General features: G+C 38.4%; 1 pseudogene; it reads left to right on the top strand.

Annotated features, from left to right (window-relative positions):
• Nucleotides 1-5,639, top strand: part of LOC135276022 (uncharacterized) — a 43,304-nt pseudogene extending 37,665 nt beyond the window's left edge.
• Nucleotides 5,640-25,062: the final 19,423 nt, after the last annotated feature.

Genomic DNA, 25,062 nt, shown 5'->3' with positions numbered 1-25,062 from the left:
TGTGTTAGAAACGTCAAGATAACTTAGAAGGTAGGCTAATATCTGGCTGTATTAGGTTACTATCTTGGGAGCCCATGCAATGTGGTGTCAGCCATTCCTGCTACAGAAGTTTTCTGTGAATCTAGAAGAGCTATATACTTTAATGGGACTAAATTTGGCTTTCTGTCAAAGTACTATTTTGAAGTACTTTATCTTATTTTCTTGTTAAACTTCATCTGACTTAGGCTAAAAAAATCAATTTCCAAGAGGAATAATACAAAAAGCACAATATTGGAAAAATGGAAGTAAATTAAGAAACAATGAAAAAAATTTAGTAAGTTCCTGAGTCAGGTGATTGAGAACATTGTTTTGATGAGCATTAGGATGGATAAAATGTGAGATTTAAATTGAATTCAGGAATCTTTTGGACAAAAGAAAAAGGAAAGATCCAGTCAAACATTGGTTGACTTGATCATTGTAAATGGTTAATTGAGGCTTCAATATGGATTTAGGAACTAAACTTCTCTGGTATAGACAATCATATTAATGAAAAGACTGGATGCCTGTGAGAGTTCTCTTTTCATTTGTTTTTAAATGCTCAACTGGCTATATTGAATCATTGAAGTGTCAGATTCTCTGGATTCAAATCCTAGTTCTGCCATTTCTTAGCTGTGAGAATCTAGGTAAATTCCTCAACCAACTTGGAATTTAATTCCATCATGTGTAAGATGGGGAGAATAATACCACTGACCTTATAAGATTGTTGTGAGGAAGCAGTGACATAATAAAAGACATAGAAAATTGCATGTTCTTGTGAGAGCTGCATAAATATTAATTTTTATTATGATTGTATGAATTGCTAAGTTGCTGAGTAGGATGTTGGCTAATGGGGTTTCTTTTTCCTTTTACTTTTTTAAGCATCAAGATGCCCTCACTTGGACTACATTCAGAAATTATAACAGAATTATAATGGATTACAACAGCTACATTTTCATTTTAATGCAAATGAAATGCACTATGTGTTAAGTGGATGTGGAAAGGTAATTTATCTCTAAACATTTTTTTGGGGGGGATTTACTTTTTAATGCAGAAACAAGCAAATGAGAGGTATTTTTCATTTTGCTTCAGTTGTTAATAACAAAAAGGACTCAGTCCTAATGGCTTTCTGGGCATAGTTGCTACAGAGAAAACCATGAAGATCCTACTAGGTAGCTTCTGAGTTTAATAAGACAGAAGGATTCAAGATGTGCATGAGAAGAGGCTAAGAATATTTCAGAAGTGGTAAAGATGTTATCACAATGATGGAGAGTAGGCTTTCAGTTTTGCATCTTCAGGTAATGCATCATGGAAGGTACTGCCCTTGGGAGAGTGTGAAGTAACAGATTGCCTCTCAGTGTAATGTGAGTGTGGGTAGCTGGGGAGACATGGAGCTTCAGTAGGGTGGCTGTACATTCCAGTTTGTCTAGGGTTCCCCTGACTTGTCTTAGTGAAGTTATTGATCACCCTCTTTAACTTTCCAGAAAACTTGGTTTGGATGATCAATTATATGGGTACCCTAAGAAAAGCCAAGCTGTGTGGTATGTTTCTATAATGATTTGACTATGGTTTCTCCAGAGTTTCATGGAGTTCCTTGGGGAAATCAACAATAGTATATACAGATGAAATGGGCTTCTCTAGCCTGTACCTTTCTCCATCTTGAAAGAAAGAACTAAAACCAGACTGGAACTTACTCATTATGTTATCATAGCAAAAGTCTTCTTTTATGTTTTTAGAAGTGAAAGCTTTAATAAATTGGAAAAGGGCATTGTGATTTTTCACAAATTACATTTCAAGGATTAGACTTCATTTTGTTTTGTTTGTGTGTGAGCATTTGTGTACAAATTTAGTCTTTAACTTTTTTAAGGAAGATTGTTAGGATGTTGCTATCCTAGAAGGATGACTTTTCCCAAGGAGAGGAAGCAAAGGGAGGCATGGGGATGGTAAAACACTGAAATGTAAATCTTCTGCCTGTTGTGTCAGGGAACATCATTTGTAACTCTTGATTGGAACATGGTGATTGATGCCCTTTTTCATGATGCTCTATGTATTGAACTCACTAATACATTTTAAGGAGCATTTACTTTAATATCTTTTCATTTTTGTGGGGCTAGGAGATTTTATGTGAAAGATGACCTTTACCTTCCCCTCTTTCTCTTACTAAGGAGTTCCTGTATAATCATACGCTTTTATTCATCTGTTCTTCACTACTAATACTTATTCTTAATGAATATTTGATTGAATAATGAATTGGATTTTCTGATGGTATCCATATAATTGATCATCTAAACTAGGCTCTCCCAGAGTCAAGAGGTATGATCAATAATTTCACCAAGACAACAAGTATACATTTTATTTGCTTTAAGTTAAGTAAACAGTATTTTCTTTCCTTAGGTAGGCATTATTGGCACTTAGGGTACCATAGAATTCAACATTCATATTGGAGATGTGATATTTTTCACTGTTGGAACCCAGCACTACATTAAGAGCACATGTGATTAGGATTTGCTTTTTATTCTTGCCTTCAAACCTGAAGCCCAGGTGAGAATAAGCCAGTTAGAGAGAGATTGCCAAGTGTCAGTGTTCTTCATAATATTCTGCTAAGCAATGTGTCTGGACCAAAGGGAGCCCTCATTAAATGTCTATTAAATGAATAAATGAATAAACTGGATGAATCAACAGGTGAACAGGAGAATCAAATAGTCTTCTCATTTCCTTATAAAGGGATCCAATATATCACATTCTGTCTTAATGCTCCAAATTTGGAACCCAGAAAAAGGATCAAAATGTCAATATATAGAGATCCATGAAATCACTTTTATTAGTAATAAGTTTTAGAGAATGTACTAATATTGTGGGCAGGTGGGTTTCCTGATAGTGGTCCCCAGAATGGGGTAGACCTCCCCATGTTGAGGCAGGTCTTTGTATACCTTATGGCATAAAGTAAAAGAGCATGCTCTTGGAAGGTTTGCCAGCTCCCAAGCAAAAAGAGGTAGGAGATGAAGTGAGCATGCTCAACTTATTGTTTTCAAGTGTACTTGAGGAGAAAAGCATGGGGAGAGGAAAAAAAAGAGAAATGGAGTTTCTTCTATATGAAGAGAAACTTCAGGAGTAGTGAAGTAGCATTTCTTCCCTTTCATTCTTTATTTTAAGAAATCTATGATGACCTGTGTATACAAAACATAGACTAAGGTAAATTGTTCACTGCATTAAATAATTATTTGCTTTAAAAAAATCACCCCTGGGCTCCTTAATTAGATGAAATGATGGGTTTGAGAGACAAGGATTCACTGTGGAATTTAGATCTGAAAAATTGTTAGGACTAGGTTGCCTTTTGAGACTGAGTGGGAAGTAAAAAGTCTGATTTGGGACCCCTGGGGTGAGTCCAGGAACAGACAGGCATTTCTCTTGGCTGTGGTTCTTCCTACAAGGAGACCCACCATGTCCTCCAGGGAGGAGCACAGATGAATTCTGCAGTCTCTTCAACAGGGCCTAAGCCCAAAGGTGCATCTGATCTCATTTTCCAGAATGATGCCCTCCCTTCTTTGAGGGAGACTGGCAAATTATAGCCCTTGGGTCTCAAAAACTTCCTGGGTCTACCTGGCAAAAGGTTTATGGAGAGTTGTATGAGAAAGAGTGGAACTTTGGCTATAGATGTTGTTGGCAGGGGGTGGCGTGGAGGAGGGATTCTGGTGACCCCTGATTTTGGTGTCAGCCTCACTGCTACTGCTGCCCTCTTGGTCATCATTCTCAATGGCCATTATGAGAGCAAATCATAAAGCAAAATCAGATCAAACAAAATCTAAATAAGAAAAGAAAGGAAAACTCAAAGAGAGCAAGTTAAAGTTTAAAAAGGGGAGAATAAAAGAAGAGAATTGAAAAATGAATAGAATAAAAGGTTATGTATGTGCAAAATATGACAACGGTAAAATGTTAAAAATAAAAATTAATATGGAGGTAAAATAAACAAGATTTAATGTGACATGAAAGGCTAATACCAATAAATTAAAGCTTAAAAATACAAAAGTAAGATAAAAATGACAATTGAAAACCATTAAATATAAATCCCAAATTACAGAGTACAAATCTTTTAAAAAGAGAAGTGAAATATGGAGTTTTCAAATGAAAGAAAACAAGAAGTGATTTACAATGGGAAAGAAATAATTGAATCAGAATTTGGGGGTAGAAGTAATTTTTTCACTCCACCTACCATCAGGAATGTGTGATTTGCACCTTGATGGAGGATAGTACCCTTCGCCCCCCCATCAGAGTAAGTGATGGGAAATGCCTGTGATGGGGATGTGTTTGGCATAAGGAGTGTGGAGAGAAAAGTGGGTAGGAAGGATAGACAGGCAGAGAGAGAGAGAGAGAGAGAGAGAGAGAGAGAGAGAGAGAGAACGAACATATACCCAGAGAGAAACACAGAGAGAGTCACGCACATACAGAGGGACAGAGGAACACAGAGATAGATATATGGAGAGACACACAGAGGATGAGACACATACACACACAGACATACAGCTTTAGATAAAGAGAAAGACACAGAGAAGCACACATGCAAAGAGAGTGACACAAAGAGAGAGAAACAACACAGCCATACACAAATAGGAGACACACAAACATGCAAACAGAGAGGGACAGAGACCTGAAGAGAGACAGAGAGCTAGAAGGAAAGACACATAGACACATGCATGCCCACATACAGACAGACCTGTACCCAGGAGAAAGACACACACAAGGACAGACCTACATAAAGACAAACACACACAAACATAGATACATACAGACAAGAGAGATTCAGAGGCAGATGTGCACAGAGGTATGCACACATAGACACAGGGAGAAACAGTGAGAAAGGTAGATATGCATGCACGCATGCACGCATGCACACACACACACACACACAGAAATTGAGAGGCAGACTGAGAAAGAGAGGTAATGTCAGAGAAGAGTGCGGGCGAAGAGAGAGAAGGACAGCAACAGCCATATAGGGGATAAAGGCAGACACAGAGCATCAGTCCCAGCCTACTGGACATCCAGGCTCGGCAGATGGTGATTACTAGCCCCAGCAGAAAGAGGCCATCTGGGCATGGAGTTCTCAGAAGCCCTTTTGTCTCTAGGCCCAGCTCATGGGAAGACATATGGTCCTGCTCCATCCTTAAGGAGAATCACCTCCCAGTAGGACAGAGGTCCCTTCTAAAAAAGTTTCAGATTCTTCAGCCCCTCTAGTCATCAGACTCTCCCTACCATACAGAGTTGAAAAGGTGAGCGCTCCATGGCAAGGCAAGACTGGTACACAAGGTGACCATTTGTAGGAGGTCAGCTGTGCAGGTTGCCAAGTGCCGTGAAGTACTACAAATGCCTTGACAGCTGTAAGATCTCCGCAGGGATCTGAGTAGTTAGATGCTGACATACCTTCTTTTGGTTTACACTATCAGCTGCAAACCCTTGCCATGGACGATTATATCCAGGCTACAGCAGACCATATCTTGGCCCAGCTTTTCTTCAGGAAGCAAAATGAATTTAACAAGAGCCCCCAATTTAAGGGGGACCAGATAATCAACCTGCCTTAGAGTTGCTGGTGAGTTGCTAATTATTCTTCCTTCGCATTTCTTGTTATTGCTGTTAAAGAAGGACCACTTGGTTAATGAGCTTGGAGCTCTTTACAAAGTGAAAAGTGGGAAAGCAGGTTTGAAGCAGCCTGAGGGGCTCAGTTAGTGGTCAGTGACTATGGGCACTTCATGCTAAGGGAAAGTTTCAATACACTCTGTAGATTAGCAAATCTATGGAGGAGACCCAATAAATTAATAGATTTTTATATGGATTTTAGCATGTGTGTATATAGTTGTTTACTTTCCTTTTATTACTTCAGATTTATTATTCCAAATGTAAAACCATTCTTGTTATGTCCATCAGTAAAACTTAATACATTGCAAATATTTTGTTAATAATCATTGTGAAAGGAAGTAAAGAGGTTAGCCTACCTATATACGTATTAAGGCACTGGAACCCAGAAACTCAAACCTCCTCTGCAGAGTTTATAAAGAACCCTAGACTAGCAATTCTCAATCCTTTCATTGGCATGAGATACTTTCAATAATGCCAACATTTTCAAGGACTCATTAACACTGATTTTATATTAGCTGAGAAAATATTTAATGATAAACTGATTATAAATTCAATACCCCATCTTTAAATGTATTTGGATTTTATTAATCACACCATCATCTATTTATACTTGACAAATAGTCATCCCTGTGTTTGAGAAGCATACGGTTTATTTTGTCTATCGGTAATGCTGCCTATAAATGTGAGTTCAAGGATACCTTATTATCATTCTGAAGCTGGTAGTCTTCAAGTTAGGGGTTACTGTCTTAAGTAAAAAATAATCTGTTTAGGCCTAATCTGGGCTTAGTTTTTGTTTGTAATGTATTTTATTTATTTATTTTGAGAAAGAGTCTCACTCTGCTGCCCAGGCTGGAGTGCTGTGGCACGATCTTAGCTTAATGCCTCCGCCTCCCAGGTTCAAGCAGTTTTCATGCCTCAGCCTCCCAAGTAGCTGGGATTACAGGGACACACCACCATGCCCAGTTTATGTCATAGTTTAAAAATATAAAAACTATTTTTTATATTTTTAGTAGAGATGGGGTTTCACTATGTTGACCAGATTGGTCACAAACTCCTGTCAAGTGATCCACCACCTCTACTTCCCAAAGTGCTTGGATTACAGGCATGAACCACTGTGTCTGGTCTTCTTTGCAGTTATTTCAACAGGTATTTGGTACCCTTGCAGTTCACTGAGTACCATCATGAGTTCTGGACTACTCTCTATAAAATTCTAAAGTAGATATGGCTGGGTTTTAATGCCTTCGATCCAACCCCTTTCAGTCATTTCCTTAAGATCTAGTGGGATTTTTAAAAAGATATTTTAGGCTGTTTCCTCCTAGGCTACAAAGAATCTCTCTCTCTCTCTCTCTCTCTCTCTCTCTCTCTCTCTCTCTCTCTCTCTCTCTCTCCGAATGGCTAGTTCTCTTGACTACAAGTACAGAATTTAGTGAAAATCAGGAATAGCTCACTTTTTCCAAGGGGAAGTAGGCACCTCCATAATGTACTTCAGGAACAGGACAACCTCTCTCTGCCCTTGACTATTTGTTTATCTAGCTATTCATTTACTAAACATTTACAAGCAATGGCTATAAGTGAAGCATTATGTTAGATGTTAGTGATATAAAATTGACTGTTAAATGATCTTTGTCCTGAAATAGCTTACAGCCTATAGAAAGACACAGAAAGAACAGTGATACATTATAATAATGCTATGATAAATATACATTATAATTAGTGATATATATGTACATACACACATACAAAGGATATATGTGTACATGCATACCTCAATGAGACACCAAATTCGGCTATGAGGTGTGAGGTAGAGGGTGTCAAGAAGTTTTCCTGGAATCACTCTAAATGAAGATTAAGAGTTAGCCAAAACATGAAGAGGAAGAGGGAGTGTGTATGTGTGAAGGCTGCTTCACAGTGAAGGCTGAAGGAGCCCCAGGTATGGAAGTGTGAGAAAGCAGTTTATTGTGGCTGGAAAATAGAGGCCCAGTGGTGAAAGGTAAGGGTGGAGAAGGGAGGAATCAGGTTGGAAAAGACCTGTTATCCCTTAGATCCACCTTATTGTGAATTTAGCTTATTGTCCTTTTCTGGGAGAGCTAGGCAATCTGAGAGCATGGTAGCAATGAGAAGTTTGTGGTGGCGTTGGTGTTTTAAAGAGACTTTATAGTAAATGTTCACAATCCAGGAGGAGGAGTGTAGTTGAGAAATGTAGTGAATAGCACGGGGCAATGGGTATATGGAAGAGGATGTCCAAATAGAAAATAATCATAAAACGTAAATGATAATGTATGCAGAGTTATCTACTAGTTTTGTTTTACTTTGGGTTTTAAAAAATATGCTATAAATCAGTTCACAATTCATTCTATCAGGAATATTGTATCAGATTACAATGTAGTCATTTAATAAAGATTTTTGCATCTTCATATATTATTTTGTCTTTGCAATTTTGAATAAAATCTGTTCTAATAGTTTTGTGTATTTGAGGCATTATTGGATTCCTTTTAGGCATTCTTCAAGTATAATTTATCATTACCTAAAGAAAAAATGGGCCAGGCGTGGTGGCTCATGCCTATAATTCCAGCACTTTGGGAGGCTGAGGTGGGCAGATCACCTGAGGTCAGGAGTTCGAGAACAGCCTGACTAACATGGTGAAACACAGTTTCCACTAAAAATACAAACATTTGCTGGTGTGATGGTGCGCGCCTGTAACTGCAGCTAGTTGGGAGGCTGAGGCATGAGAATTGCTTCAACCTGGGAGGTGGAGGCTATAGTGAGCTGAGATTGTGCCACTACACTCCAGGTCTGGGCAACAGAGTGAGACTCAGTCTCAAAAAAAAGGGAAAAAGATAATATATTATAATGCTGGAACTTTCTCTATTTTCTTATAATAATATACATAAAGTCTGATTTAGGAATTTAATCCACTGTGAAATTAAAAAAGAAAACCCTTGAAAATAAAAATAACCTAATAACCCCATTGAAATATTGTTGGTATATTATTTTACAGTGGGAATATGTTCTTTCACTTCATGAATTTTTTTTCCTTTCTTGAGATGCTATTTCTTTATACTACTTTATTATTCAGGGTAAGTTTGTCTATTAGCCCTCAAGTGCTTTTAGGGTATTTGGTGCATCTACTTTAAAAATCAATGTACTGAAGTGTGAATTGCTCAATCAGATTGATATTTGTTATCATGTAGGCAAAAAACAGACTTTTGACTGAAAATCTCTTTTAAAATTGAATTCACCCTGACAACTTTATACACACATTCTATGATATAGCCGTACATGATGAATTTGATGCATAAATTATAGTACATAAAATATACTTAGATATTGAAAAAGATTTTTAAAAAGAATTTTCTTTTTTAACAGCAGCTTTAACTAACTGAGTAGAATGAATTTAATTTGAATACAGGAATTACAGGTTAGGTAAAGAACCACTGCATGCTCCTTATTGCTTCTAAATAGTGGAAAGTGGTTATAAAACTTTCTTTGTTCATACTCTCATCCTTACTTATGGGTGCAGGAGTCACTGGGCTATTTTTTATCACCCAAATGATTGAAGGGAAGGAAAGGAAAATGGTTGCTGTTACTATATAACTTGATTCTCAACTACCTTAATTTATCAATGGTCAAAACCAAGTAGGCAATATAATATTGTTGCTTAAAAATGAAAAAAGAAAAAGTTACAGTGATTTTGTGTTATAATTAGAATTTACAAGTGATGTATCCTCCATATTTTTTACTAATCATATCTTTATGAAACTGATAGGCATATTTTGAATCACTATCCTGTGGGGGGGGAAAAAAACAGGAAGAAACTGGAGAAGCCAGAAAATAATAGTGATGGCCAAAGAAATGGGAAACTATTTTCATCATGTACTTAAGTTGAAACTATATGGAAAACATCAGTTAAGGGATACCTTTGAATCAGAGAAGTGCAGAGCTGTAGAGGCCATGTAACATCTGGTCCCATTAATTTGTAGAAATGGTAACTGAGACCTGAGAAGTCTAAATTGCCCAGACTGCAAGTAAGATATTTGAGACCAAAGTTCAGGTCTTCCCACCTCCACTCTGTAATATTTTGGGGCTAGTGTCTTTAAGTGTGTGAAAGATTGCTTCACAGGAAGCAGAAGTCTCTATTAGCAAATACGCCATCTTCAAGTGGGATGGATGCCTTCTATCTCTTACAAATCATCCAGCCCCAGCCCCAGCACTGCTGCTGCTTTGCAGGGCTTCCCACACACGGGGTGCTTGGGTTCCAGAGGCTTCTGTGAAGAGGTGATCAGAGCCTCAGTTCACTGTTCCTGTCTAGCCAAGCACTCAATACTTGTTTTTTATTTTTATTCAAAATTATTATGGTAGTAAAATATATATAACATAAAATTAATCATTTTAACCATTTTTTAGGTGTTCAATTCAGTGGCATTATGTATATTCACAATGTTATGTAACCATCACCACCATCCATTTCTAGAACTTTTTTGTTATTCCAAATAAAAACTCTATACCCAATAAACAAGTCATTCTCCCTTGCCCCGGCCATGGTAATCTGCGTTCTGCTTTCTGTTATTATGAATTTGCCTATTCTAGGTACCTCATATAAATGGAATCATACAATATTACTCAATGTTTGTTTTTATTAGGTTCTTGCTGATTTAAAAAATTGCACCTTTACTATGTGCTTAATATTGTGCTAGGATTCTATGAAAGACATAGGATGTGGCCTTGGAGAATTTACAATTTAAATGTTTGTATTCAGTTCTGTTTTTCTCTTCCCTCCCTATCCCTTCCCTGGATAAACAAACCCAGCCCTTTGCACATAACAAGCATCAAAAAGAATGTTTGTTCATTTAGACTTTGTTAGGGAGTTTGCACTATCAGATATGAAAAAACATTAAACAGGTAGATCTATATTAAGCTTTAATATTTCCAGAGAAGGCAACACACACTTCTTCAGTGATTCCTATTCCAATATCTTAACAGTCCTTAGTCCTCAATTTTTTTTATAAATCACCTAACATTTATTTGTTCTTGCTTTTTTGGAGGGGGGCTTTATTCTAATCCCTAAAGTTTAAACATCCAGATGAGAGTGTTTAAATTCTTGTATTAATATTTTTTCGACATTAGCAAGAAACCCAAATGGCTTAAATGGGTGTCTTTCACATCTCTCCTCTTGGTTCAGTATGTTCAACGTCATCCTACTGGCAATAAAGCTGTCATTTTATTAATAGACCCTGATGTATTCAGATTATTTGTCGGTTCAGAGTGCGGGAGTAGCTCATGCTGAAAAGAAAAGAACTGCAATGTTCAGCTTACATGCGTAGAATACTGTACTGTGTGGGCTGTAGTGAGGAAGCCACTAGATTCCTTGTAAGCCAATGCATTAGCACACATTCAAAAAGCCCATTTTTGATATCAGTTAATGAAAAGATAAAATTTTAAATCATCCTCCAGAAAAAAATCAAAGCAATTAGTAATCAAGTATTAATTTTTGTATCTTTTTTCAGGAAATTGGGCAGGTATGAAAAAGGGATTTTTATTTATTTTTGTTCTGGTATTAAAGATGCAGAGTGCTGTAGGTGTTAAAGTGTCAGGAATAAATTAAAAGAAAAATAGAACAATGGCTAGTAAAATTGGTCTCAAGTGATTCATGTAAAGCCTTTAAATGTCTCCTGTACCTAGATAACCTTTTCCCCAGTATCAGCACTGCTCAAACGATTATTGTTCTTGGAGACAGTTTTGTCTCTGTTCATAAAGAGTTTTAGATAGTAAAAGCCAATGAGAAAAAGTTCCTGTCAACCAGGATGGATTACCCTTTCAAGTATACTTTTTCTTATCTTGTAAAATAAGCCATTGGAGATGGTTTTACAAGTGTGTAGCGGTGAGCTCCCAACTAGCCTGGGTGTGGGAAGGAGTTCTTAAATACATAGACAGTTATCGGACAGAGAGAAGCAGGAACACACAAAACAAAAGGGAAAAGTGTAGGTATGGTTTTTGTTTTAAAATGCCATGACTTGACCAAGGGCTGCAGTAGAAATCTTGAACTTTCTTCCAAATGAATTTTTTTGACCTGTGCATTTCTCAATAAAGTATTTGCTTTTGGATGGACACTTTTCTAATCAGGCATGATCTACTTCAGCCATATTTTCAATGGCCACCCGTTAGGTTTTTAACATTTAACTTCTTATTTCAATACAAACATAAATGGAGAAAAGTGCACACATCCTAAGTGTACAGCCTGATGGATCTCAGCACGCTGGACATGCCCATGCCCGTCTAAACAGCACTTCAATCAAGAACCATGACATTAACTCCAAGTCCTTTTGTGCTTTCTTCAGCCACCACTTCCCAATATGATGAAAAGACTTGTACCTATTTTTGAACTTTATGTAAATACAATCATACTAAATGTGTTTTTTCATATCTGATTTCTTTTACTCAACATTATGTTTGGGAAACTCATTAATTTCTTCACTTTTATGCTTCCTCTTTACTTTTTATGCTTCTCATTTTTTTCTTCTCTCTTCTCTGATAAAAAACACTTGGATTTTATCTGTCACTTAGTTGATTCAGTGATGACACCCATGACATGTATAGAGTACAGAGTGACTCTAACCCAGGTCCTCATGGTAGCTTTGATGGCTGAGGTTGTCCCTGCTCTATCTCCTTTGCAGTTATCTGGTGAGAACTGAAAGCTAAGAAGAGAAAGGAGGAAAAGACAAAGTCAGCTCTCCTCTGCCCTGTGGCATCTTTTCCTTTAACTCTGTCGTTTTCAAGTCAGGCATAGTGGCTCACGCCTGTAAAGCCAGCTACTAGGGAGGCTAAGGCAGGAGAATCACTTGAACTCAGGAGTTTGAGAACAGCCTGGGCAACATAGTGAGACCTTGTCTCAAATAAAAGCCCAACCAACAACAACAAAACCTCCAAACCTGTGCCTTACGCTTTCCGCTTCACTATAACCCAGCCCTCAAGTGGGAGGAGTTCGTAGATTCCAGCTGCACTGGCTATGTTAAACTCCATGGCAACCTTTTCCCAAATAGGACTCTTTTCCCTGTAATTAGAGAGGGAGAAGTGGAGGAGGGAATTCTGGAACAGATTACTAGCTTTCATAAAGGGATAATTTGTTCAATGCCTGTATATACATACAGGTTTGTTCATGATTCCCCCCACTTCTGGTGAGTCTGACTATATTAATGCTTTATAAAATATATCACTAAATTTAACAACATGTTATATGATTTGAGAGAGAGAGAGAAAGAAAGAGAGAGATTTAAACTGCATAGGCACATAGCATAGATGAAGCAATTCACGGGCTCTGATCAATTCAAGTTTAAGCAATTTTATGAAGATTTTTTTTCCAAGACAATTTGTAGTACAAAATTGATATTAGTAGCTCTGTAATTTTTGTCATGTTTTTACTAAACACTGGTCAAAACCATTCATTTTCATGCACTATGCAAAAATAAAGCCAATTGCTCTTGGAATTTGTCAACTTCAATTCCTAATGTGTTTTCAAGAAAATTAATAGGATGTCCAACCACTCATTCAACGTACTCTTCTGGCCTTAAAGGTAAAGAATATTCATTGGAATGCAGTCAACTTAGATTTTAAAGTTATAGTCAAAGTGGTCATGAAACAAAATATTTATAAGAGAAATATGCATTCTGTTCTGAATACTTCTTTGTATGTTACAATTGGCATTTGCAGCACTGGGAGAAATTTTAAGCTGAAGGTGGATATTGGAGGAAGTGGGAGGAAACAGTTACGGCTGTTGTGATTTTAGATGCTACGGAAGATACAGAGCTTCCTGTAACTGCAGTGACAGCAGGAAGGGGAGTCAGGGTGGTGGAATATGGGGTAGGAGCCGGTGAATTCTCTGGCAAGTCTTTTCCTGGGCTACTTGACGTTGGCTGCCTCTCTGGGCTTCTCTAGACATGATGACTCATTCAGAGAGGCCCCTTTTACGCTCCTCTTGGTGTATGAGGACTATTCTGATTTACAATATAAAATGTTAAAAAAATTTTATATGTTATATTTACAATATAAAATGTTAAAAAAAATTTTTAGTGCCTGTATATACAGGCACTAAAAGTTCCCCACACCCAACATATAAAGGTCATAGGGAATCAGAGACTTCTTTCTTAAGGACTTAAGAGTAGAAGATGAGTAGAAAATTTGAATTTAAGTATTTTGGGACAGACATTGATTAAGGACAACTTGATTTTCATGATGAATTTCAAGTAGGGCTGCAGTTCCATTAGTCATATATCTACAATAGGCATATAGGAAATTCATATGGATTTGAATTAGAGCTGAAACTCTTCCCCAAAGTGTCTTTGTTTAAAGCAGAGAAAAATTCTTGTCCACTAAGTGTCCCAGCCAGATTACTCTGTCACCTGCTACAGCATCTGTGTCTAGAATGCCGCATGACTTCTTGCTGTATTTTAGAGACTTCCTGCTTGTAGTAAACCTCTTCCTTTGTGAGTACGTTTGCTACTGTACATGTTTGCTACTGTACTCACAGCCTTCCAGGCCCTCACTGTCACTTTATGTTACCCTGCAATTCAATTAAAAAAAGGGACTCTCAGAGCTGAGAAGGGACCATCTGGACCAGCTAGCCCAGGGAGCTCAGGCTGTGCTCCTAATAGTGCCCAAAGCAGATTCCATAGAGTTGTCTTTGGAGAAGGGGTGAGTCAAGTCAAGCTAGGTGTTCAATGCTGCTACCAGCTTTCACCCTGCCCTGCTCTACACAAAACAGAAAAGCATTTGAAACTCAATGATCTAGTCCAATCCCTTCTTTTTTCCGGTGAGAAAACTGGGGCCTGAAAAGCTGCCTTCCTAGCTACAAAGCACATGAGAGTGGTAATGATATAACTACTCTAGAAATTGATGTTACCTGCTTAACAGAACCTCAGGTCTCATTGTGGAGATCAGAGGTAAAAGGCAACATAACTTTGTAAAGCTTTGGTTTCACTTAGATATTTTAACCTACCTGGAATGTGCTTGCCACCTCTTTTGATTCTCTTAATTATTGGAACATAGCTTTGGAGAATGGTACATGCTGTTTCAGGATTTTTTCTTTTAAGAGACAGTCTTGCTTTGTCACTCAGGATGAAGTGCTGTGGTGCCATTGTAGCTCATTGCCTCCTCCACCTGCTGAGCTGAAGCCGTCCTCCAGCCTCACAGCTGCAGCCTCTCGTGCAGCTGGCTCTATAGGTATGCACCATGACCATGTGTAGGTAATTATTATTTTGTTTTTTGTAGAGATGGGTTCTCTCTACGTTGCCCAAACTGGTCTCAAACTTCTGGCCTCAAACAGTCATCTTGCCTCAGCCTCCCAAAGTTTTGGGATTACAGATGTGAGCCACTGTACTTGGCCAGGAAATAATTTAATGGCAGCTTTCATCTAGTGCTTCTCATGGCAATGTTAGGCTGAACACTGGATACTATAGTGAAGACTGTTATGTTACTTTAGGCTTACCTTTAGTGTACAGTTCTCATTTCTCATGCTGTAAGGAAAACCATGATGAAATGAAATACATGCCTAATCCACATCCCACAGTTCCTGGATGACTTGTTCCTTGACTTGTGATGATGCTGGAGATCTTTGCTTTTGCTCCTCCACCTGGCTAAGCCCATCTCTCCTTAGACCCTCTCTCTAAAACTCTAGACTCTTGCATGCATTACCCACTTGACATATCCACTTGCTTATCTAATAAACATCTCCAACTCAACAAAAACAAGAGTCAATTTCTAATCCTTTTTTCTGTCTGTTCTCCGTGAGCATTTTTCATTTTGGGTTGTGGCAATTCTATCCTTCCAAATATCCTATCTATTCTATCATTGGGCCAAAAACCTTGGAATCATTCTTGCCTTCTCTCTTTCTTTTACATTTTCTGTCTGCTCTGAGCAAATGCTGAATCTGACCAGTTCTTGCTACCTCCACTGTTGCCACCTTGAACAGAGTCATATTTATTTCCCGACTGGCTTCAGGGACTTCCTAACTTGGCTTCCTACTTTTGCCTTTGCATCCCACTTTCAGTCTAATTTTAGAAAAGTAGAGGGATTTTTTTCTCTAAGTTAAGTCAGATCATATCATCTTCTGGTCAAAACCATCCAGTGGCTCCCCATGTCATCCAGAGAGAAGCCAGAATCCTACAGGGTCCTATGTAATCTATCTTGTGTTCTCTGCCCCTCCCCATGTCCCCCTGTCCATGGGCCACTCCAACTACCTCTCTGACCTCGTCTTTACTACTCTTGTTCCTGGTCACTCACTGCTCTCCAGCCACATTAGCTTCTGGGCTGAGCTTCCAATTCCCTTGGCACACTTGCATCTTATTATAGCATTTGCTCTGGTGGTTTCCTCCATCCAGATTTCAAGCTCTCCCACACCTTCAGGATTTTGCTCAAATGTCACCTTCTTAATAATGATCCCAATTAAAATGGAAAAATGACTTCCACTGCACACATCCTCCTACGCCCCCAATTTTTGTATATGGATACTATAGAAATATTTCTAGATACAGAATAGCTGAGTTCAAGTTACACACATTTACGATGTTGCTTGCTATTGCCAACTACCATCCAAGAGTCTTTACCAGTTTACATTTTCACCAAGAGTGTATTAATTTCCTTACTCCAGATTCTTAATCACACTCTGAATTATCATTTAATCTTTGCCAATCCCATAGTCAAAGAATAATAAATTATTATTGTTTTAATTGTAGATGTCTTTGATTACTGTTGAGGATGACTGTCTTTTTACATCTTTATTCAGATTTGTGATTTGTACTTCTATAAATTATCATTTGTCTATTTTTCTTTTTTTAAATTGCCAAGTTATTAAAGCTCTTTAAGAATTAACCATATGTTAATTCATTGTACCTGGTTTACCTTTTATATTTTTAATGGTGATTTCCTGACCATGCAGAAGTTTTAGATACTTAGATGTCAAATATGTCAACCTTTTTTTTCTTTTTTCTTTCTTTTTCTTCTTCTTCTTTTTTTTTTTTTTTCTGAGATAGAGTCTCACTCTGTCACCCAGGCTGGAGTGCAGTGGTGCTATCTCAGGTTATTGCAACCTCTGCCTCCCAATTCAAGTGATTCTCCCACCTCAGCCTCCCAAGTGGCTGGGATTACAAGTGTGTGCCACCAAGCCCAGCTAATTTTTGTATTTTTAGTAGAGATAGGGTTTCATCATGTTGGCCAGGCTGGTCTTGAACTCCTGGCCTCAAGTGATTCACCCACCTCAGCTTCCCAAAATACTGGGATTACAGGTCGGAGCCACCATGCCTGGCCTTAACCTTTTCTTACATGGGATCTAGTTTTGTTGTCTTGCTCAGAAAAGTGTCTGCAATCCCTCGTATGAATAGTCACTCATATTTTCTTCTAAGATGTTTATGATTTTATCAGTACATTGACATACAGAATTTGGAGTTTATTTGGGTTTAGTATATCTGATTGATTAGAAAAATGCTTTCTGCACCCTTTTGAGTATGAACTCCCCTTTGCCATGTGACTTTGCTGTTCTGTTCATCAGGAGGTGGAATTTGTTTTCCTACCTCTTAAATCTGGGCTGGCCTTGTGACTTGCTTTGACCAATCAAATGTAGTGAGAATGATATTCTGCTAATCCCAAGACTAGACCTTCAAAGGCCCTTCATGCTCTGCTTTGTCTCTCAGAACGCTACAGTGCCATAGGAATAAGCCTGCTAGGCAACAAGATGCATATGGCCCTGCTACTCTCATCACTTAGCTGATAGCAAGCCAACTTCTGGAGACATGAGTGAGGCTGTCTTAGACCAGCTGGCCTTTAACCAAGGAGTCAGCTGGGCAGTAACTGATGGCAGACACATGATGAGCCTAACCAAGATCAGAGGAACTTCTCTGCTGAGTCCTGGCCAAACTGATGACCCACAGAAAAGTGAACTAGACAACTGGTGGTGTTTTTAAGCCTATAGCTCTGAGTCTTGCCTTATTATGTAGTAGAAGTTAACTGGTATCTTAAGTAGGGAATTTCATTTATTTATCCAAGGGTTAGTTTGTGGTCTAACATCACTACTACATACATATTTCATCTTGTCTCCATTGATTCAAAATGTTGCTTTTATTTAAAATATATTGTCTTGATTTGTCTGTCTTTTGTGGTATGGCCTTGCTCAATATGTTTCAGTATCTGGAAGGACAAGTCTCACTCATTACTCTTTTCTCTTATAATCTTAGAGTATTTTTATTCTTTCAGATACACGATATTTTTTTAAAAAAAGGAATTCTGGGTTTTTCTATTGGGGTGTTATTAAACATATAATTGAAAAAATATTGGCATTTAAAAATATTAAACCATCTCATCTAGAAACATGATATTTTGAATCATATTTTAAGTCATATTTTATATAATTCTGAAGAATTTTTTAGTTTTTCTCATGTGGTGTTCTCTCATTTCTTACAACATGTTTTATATACAAATGGATTTTAAATGTATATTTTATTACATTTGATATTTAGAAAAACCATTAACTTCAGTATATTAACATTGTAACTAACTACCTTACTGAGCTCTCTAATTATTTTTAGAAAATATTTAAAGTTGAGTTTCTTAGCTATACAAATCATATCTTTGCAAATAATGATAACTATTCCTTTTTTTTTTTTTATCATCTCCTGTACAAGGGTGGAGGTGGAAACCTGATTGCTGTGCAAGCGTGAGGTGAGAAAGGAGAGGGGCGCTCTGCAGCAAGTGCAGAGGGAAGGGCCATACTATTAGTTGGCTTAGTGGATGGGGCATTGCTCAAAACCAGGCAACATCTATTGCTGGGGTTCAGATTTGTCTCTGGGGAAGTTTTCTGTACTAGCAGGGTGGCTACAACTGAATCCTATGTCTATTAGTGGCTGAGAAACCTCTTTGGCATGCAGCTAACAGAGCATAACCCCTGACAGGAAAGGGGCTCTCCCTACTTGCTGAGGGAATGCAACATGCTGTCTGCATGCTGAAGATTCCAGAGATTGCAGAGCAACTTTGACTTCTTCAGGGCTCCAGAGCAGCAGCATGGTGAACGGTGTGGTATTAGCAGCATGGGCTGCCAGGCCTGGAAAATGGGATAGTCCCTGGCAGAGGAAGCATTGGTTCCAGGTATAATCATCATACCTAATGGCAGCAGCATGGGCTAAGGATGCAGACCTCCCCAGAAGAAATGGCACAGGTGCTTGTCAGAGGGTGTGGCAGCACTTTCTGGCACCAGAGATGGTGGCTGGGGGACTCCATGTGGTACCTAACTGGGCTTGCCTGTGTGAGTCCATTTGAGGCAGTCCTTGGGTATTCTAAAAAATATACATGGGGGATTTGAGGGGCTTAGGGACCTGTACGGTAGGCAAGGGTAAGAGCCAGCAAAATATGGGGAATGAGTATTCCTATAATCCTCTGTATCCATGAGTGAAGGTGTGCCAGAAGCAACATGGGTTATCAAGTGAGGGGATTATTCCCAAATTGGTCACAGGAGCCCTAGAAGAACAAGACCATTTGCTACTGCCTCTAGGGTTGTCTCTTCATTTCAAAGTATTTTAGTAGGACACACACACTCATAAACACACAGAGAAGTAAGTAATCTGGGACACAGGGGGTTAAAGTATATTGAACAGGTTGTCTTTCTTACATAGGCCCTGTCATACAGGCAGACAGTGTCTCTGGTATCCTGACTCATTCAAATCATGGACATTTGGTTAGGGATTGAGAACCCTGTAAGGCATGAAAATTACACCTTGGCTGGTTCAGGTTCTAGGGCTGTAAACATGACAATGGGACAGGGCTTAGGTAACTTTCACTTTGGTTTTCTAGTGCATTGCTTTCCCCCCTTTCTCTTTCTCTCCTTTCCTACATTTCTTCCTTCCTTCCTTCCTGGCTTGCATCACCTCCAAATAATTTGAAAACCTATATATTCACTCTCATATTTATATTTCACATAGAAATTTTAAAAATCATGAACTTAAATAGTTGCAAATGACACAGTTATCAGATTATTGCATATTACATCCGTGCTTCAAATACGTTTTTTGGAGCTATGAAAGAAAGCTGCAGGAAGAAAGGAAGGAAGGGAGGGAAGGAAGGAGGAAGAAGGAAGGAAGGAATGAATGTAGGGAGGGAGGGAGGGAGAGAGGGAGGGAGGGAGGGAGGGAAAGAAGGCAATGCATTAGAAAACCAAAGTGAAAATTACCCGTTATGTCTTCACAGAATGTGCCCACCATGTAATTAATTGACAAAACCATTCCTCATCGTCAACCCAAACAGCCAAATTAAACTTTCTTTCTGACAAAGAGTGGTTTCCTTGATCTTTAAAATTTCATTCATATGTATTCCTGGGATAACCATTCCAATTCTCAACTCTTGTCCTAAAATAGAGGGAGGAAGGGAGAGTACAAGGAATGGGAATACAAACAGGCTGGGAGACTCGCCAGAGTTTGTCAGTTGGATGCAGTAAGACTTTGCCTCCTCCGTATTTTCTACTTCACCGGCTTTGTTTGCCCTCACAGAGCTCTTCCTTAGGGGTCATGCTTTTTCAAATTGCCCATGGGTTTAGTGACCTGGATGTTTTTCTGGCCTGAGGTGATGCTCCACAGTAAAACTTGGTAAGGCTATGCCATTCTTCTGTGAGGAGGGAGAGGAGGATTGTAAAAGGCGAGGTGATGGAGGGGACCCTACCTCACCATCAGAGGCTGTGCCAGAACAATCACTTTTAAGAAAAGACCCAGATGTTGAGGACCTGGACCTTGATTCCTTCCACAGTTTCCAGCTCAAGTATTCCTCTCACAGCCTTTGTGTGCTCCAGAATCTTCTGTCAATTAAAAGACGGATAGGGAACTAGCAACTATGTAATGGAAAGGAGACAGCTCTGATTAAATCGTGGTCAGTGCGGAGGGCCTTCGTTCTTCCACCAGGAGGCACTCCTAAATTCAAAGCCCAATTTTGGTGTCTCAGGGAGGGAGATCTGCTGGATGAAGAGCTCACAGTGGAGCTCATTTACCTGTGAGTCATTATCTGGGGCTCATTTATCTCATCCATCTGTGTCATTTTAGGTGTCTGTCAGCAGGTCAGTCGGTTGGCAGGTCAGTCGGTCGGACACACATCATCAAAACTTGGAGGTTCATCCTATTACAAAAGAAGGAAGTTCTCATTGTGCCTGGGTTGCATTCTTCTGCCTGATCTTTCTCTCTGTGCTATTGGGTCTCCACTACTCTCCCAGCCCCCAGGTTTCAGTAAAGAGGCCAATCTTCACCCACCACAACCCATCCTTGCTAAGCCACTGGCCTCAAGGAGAGAAGTAATCCTTCCCCAGTGCGGTTATCTTCCGGATGATCTCTTGCCCACATTAAACAAAGCCTCTATAAGTCTTCTCATCTCAGAGAGCAAGTCCTTCTCTGGATGTTCCCTGAGCTTTTTCCAGTCATAACACTTAGAATGTTGACTTATGCTGACTTTTCTCCCTAAGTCATCAAGATGTTTTATTTCTTCGGCAGATTGGAGGTAGAGTCTTTATTTTTCTTTTTTATTCATTTCTGTTCCCTCTGCAGTAGCAAGAATGAGGTGTCACACATAGTCTAAGTGTTCAACAAATATTAGTTGAATTAATAAACTTAGAGATGACATAATATACATTTAAAATAGGAGATGCGACTCAGGCCCCAAGTACAAATTCATATAAAAACAAATATTTACAACGGAAGTTTTTAACAGCTATAACGGATGTTATTGGCCCCATGTTATTGACGAGGAATTTCATGGAATCCACGTGGATGGCCTCGTGTTTTGATGACATTTTGTGGTTAGGATATCAAGCCTGTAACCAGAGGTCTGAAACTGAAGCCACCCTGCCTCTGGGCATCAGGTGGCGCTCATACACCACCAGAGAAGTTTTTGCAAATTATTCTGAAGTTTCTGTTTTACAAATGGGATAGCTGTGGCTTTTAGGTAAATTCTGCAAAAAAAAAAAAAAAAAAAAAGATTTCCTGTGGACTTCTGGGCCATAGCTCTAGTCTCCAAAGAGGAATTTAATACACATGCATGAAAACCTTATTATAAAGCACCAAGCTTTATAATAGCTGTATTGAAGTCCAAATCCTCTTTCTGTGAACACAGACACTCTTTTCTTGCTTCGTCTTTGTGCTTTTTAAATAGCTTCCTTACAGAGAAAGAAAAGACTAAAGGAAAGAGCAGGGAAAGAAAGCTAAAGAAGCAGAGTATTTTAGACTGGAGAGTTACTGATAATTTACGAAGAAATACAGGGCAGAAGCCTGTGAGTTTGGACAAAATCACTTACTCTTGGTTTTTCACACATGGTATGATGACACTTGACTCAATGTTTTCTGATCTTTGAAGGGAGGTGAATTTTTACACTGTTCTGTCAACTCTTATCTCCTTGCTGTGCAAGAATGATTGTGCCTTAATCTCTCTCCTGCATTCTCTCCTCTCATATTTCTTGGGTCTAACGGGAGAGATTAGGGGTAGTTTATCAATCTTCAGGAAGCAAGTGGTTAAAGAGTAACAACAGGCTTTGCCATTTACCAATGATGAGACCCTGAGTTAGTGTCCTCCTTAAGCCTTACTTTACTTATCAGTAAGAGAGGGTTAAAAATACCTATTTGGAAAGGTTGTTTCTGTAAGTATTGAACAAAATAATAAGCATACCATAAATCCTTTGCTTTTCTCTACCTTTGAATAGGCAACATATGCAGACTAATGCTAAGAATTTGAGTCTACAACCTTCATGGATTCATTTTCAGTCTTATTATTTTCAAGTCATTGTACCTGTTACTCTTCAATTGGGCTGGCTCTTTGGGACAGGATTGTCTATCCATTCATTCAAGTATGGAACAAATATTCATTGAGCACCTACTCCCCTCCAGGCATTATACTAGGTACTGATGAGAATAATACAATAAGAACGAAATCCTTGATGTCATGGAATTCATGTTTTATAGCAGAAATAAGCAATAAGTAAGTACACAGACATATAATATGTAATTATAAATTTTACTATGAGGGAAACAAACAGGTGCCATGGTTAAAAAAAAAATAACAGTGAGGGGAGGAATAGCTCAGATACAATGGCCAGAGAAAGCCTCTCTGTGGGAGGTCAAATCAAAATACAGTGGAAATGGAGATAAGGGTGAACCCTTCCCTGTGGAGCAGGTTGTGAAGCAGACCATGATCTGCTGGAAGATCTTTCTTTTTATCATTCTTTTCTTTTACTTTAAGTTCTGGGATATATGTGTAGAATGTGCAGGTTTGTTCCATAGGTATACAAGTGCCATGGTGATTTGCTGCACCTATCAACCCATCATCTAGGTTTTAAGCCCTACATACATTAGATATTTGTCCTTTTTATCTCCCTCCCCTTGCCCCTGACCCCTCGACAGATCTTGGTGTGTGATGTTCCCCTCCTTGTGTCCATGTGTTCTCATTGTTCAGCTCCCACTTATGAGTGAGAACATGTGGTGTTTGGTTTTCTCTTTATCATTCTTAAATAGCAAATGCAACTATATATATAACAATGTAATAATACCATCCATTCTTCAGTTCAGATTAGCATATACCTTTGGGAGATCCTATCAAATTTGTCTTTTTAGCCTAATACTTTTCATTCAGCCTGGCCCAGAGTAGGTGTTCAATAAATGCTTGTTGAATGAATAAATGGTTACAACAATCCCCTAATGTAGGCAAGGCAGATACCCTAGTGTAAGCAAGGCAGAAATTATTGACCCATTGCAGAGATATTAAATCTTTGAATTATAGGGACAAGTCATATGGTTCACAAGGGGGTGGAGCTAGAACCAGTGTTCTTTTATTTTCATCTTTGGAACCAAAATCTCATCCTTATGTTTGTGGGAGTTCTCTTTCACATGTAAGAATTCTTAGGTGAGATAAAGTACAAATATCTGACAGAAAATCAGTGCAATCTTGTACAGAATGGTTTTTAAGTAACACTGGTATTAATCTGAGTGGGATGATCCACACCACTTACACTCCACCCATAACATTCTGGACAGGCTTATACATGCCTATTGCTAATTTTTGGCCATGTTTCACAAACTAATGATTAGCTTCAAAATTCTAATGCTTCTTGAGTTATTATTAAAGAATGGCTTCAATATTTCTGAGGAAGATGTAGTGGCAGCATCCTACATAGTGTAGAAAATCAATCAATTTTAGCCGTGAAGGATGGATTCCTTCACATTCCTGTCTATATTCACGCCTCCTTTGTAAACATTTATTTTTGTATGAGGTAAACTTCAGAGAGATCTCATGTGTTGGAGAATTAAATAGTTAACTACTGAGATGTTTGAATAGAACTATTTTAAAAGAAGATCTCTGACAAAAAAAAAAAAATCTCTCTTGAGCATTTAGAATGCTACCCTAATGACTTTGTTTTCTCCTTCAGGTGGGACCTTTGTCTTACAGCCTTTCTTGAAATATAAAATTTGTTAATCAATCACTGTGCTAGGTTCTGGGAGAGATGCAAAGAAAAATATGTTTCTTCTAAGAAATTTATTTATTCACTTATTCCAGAAATATTTCTTGAACAACACCCTCTATGTCAGACACTGGGCTAGGCTTTAAGGGAGCCAAATAGCTAACATATTTTGAGTGCTTACTGTGGGCAGGCACTGACTGTTCAAAGTGTGTTTCATGTGTTAACACATAGTCTCACAATCTCCCTTTATAAACCAGAAAGTGAGGTCCTATTTCTCCACAGTCTCACCAGTATCTGTTGTTTCTTGACTTTTTGAGAATTGCCATTCTGACTGGTGTGAGATGGTATCTCATTGTGGTTTTAATTTGCATTTTTCTAATGATCAGTAATGTTGAGCTTTGTTATATTCATGTTTGTTGGCTGCATTAATGTCTTCTTTTGAGAAGTGTCTGTTCATGTCCTTTGCCCACTTTTTAATGGGGTCGTTTCTTGTAAATTTGTTTATGTTCCTTGTGGATTCTGTATAGTAGACCTTTGTCAGATAGATAGATTACAAAATTTTTTCCCAGTTTGTAGATTGCCTGTTCATTCTGATGATAGTTTCTTTTTTGTGTGCAGAAGCTCTTTAGTTTAGTTAGATCCCATTTGTCATTTATTGCTTTTGTTGCAATGGCTTTTGGCAATTTAGTCATGAAATTTTTGCCCATGCCTATGTCCAAATGGTATTACCTAGATTTTCTTCTAGAATTTTTATAGTTTTGGATTTTACATTTAAGTCTTTAATCCATCATGAATTAATTTTTGTTTAAGATATGAAGAAGGGGTCCAGTTTCAATTTTCTGTATATGGCTAGCCAGTTCTCCCAGCACCATTTATTAAATAGGGAATCCTTTCCCCATTGCTTATTTTTGTCACATTTTTCAAAGATCAGATGTAGATGTGTGGTCTTATTTCTGAGTGTT

Source organism: Aotus nancymaae, unplaced genomic scaffold, assembly GCF_030222135.1.
Source record: "Aotus nancymaae isolate 86718 unplaced genomic scaffold, 86718_ANA_hifiasm-v0.15.2.pri h1tg000020l, whole genome shotgun sequence".
Taxonomy (NCBI): domain Eukaryota; kingdom Metazoa; phylum Chordata; class Mammalia; order Primates; family Aotidae; genus Aotus; species Aotus nancymaae.
This window is presented reverse-complemented; position numbering and strand designations above follow the sequence as displayed.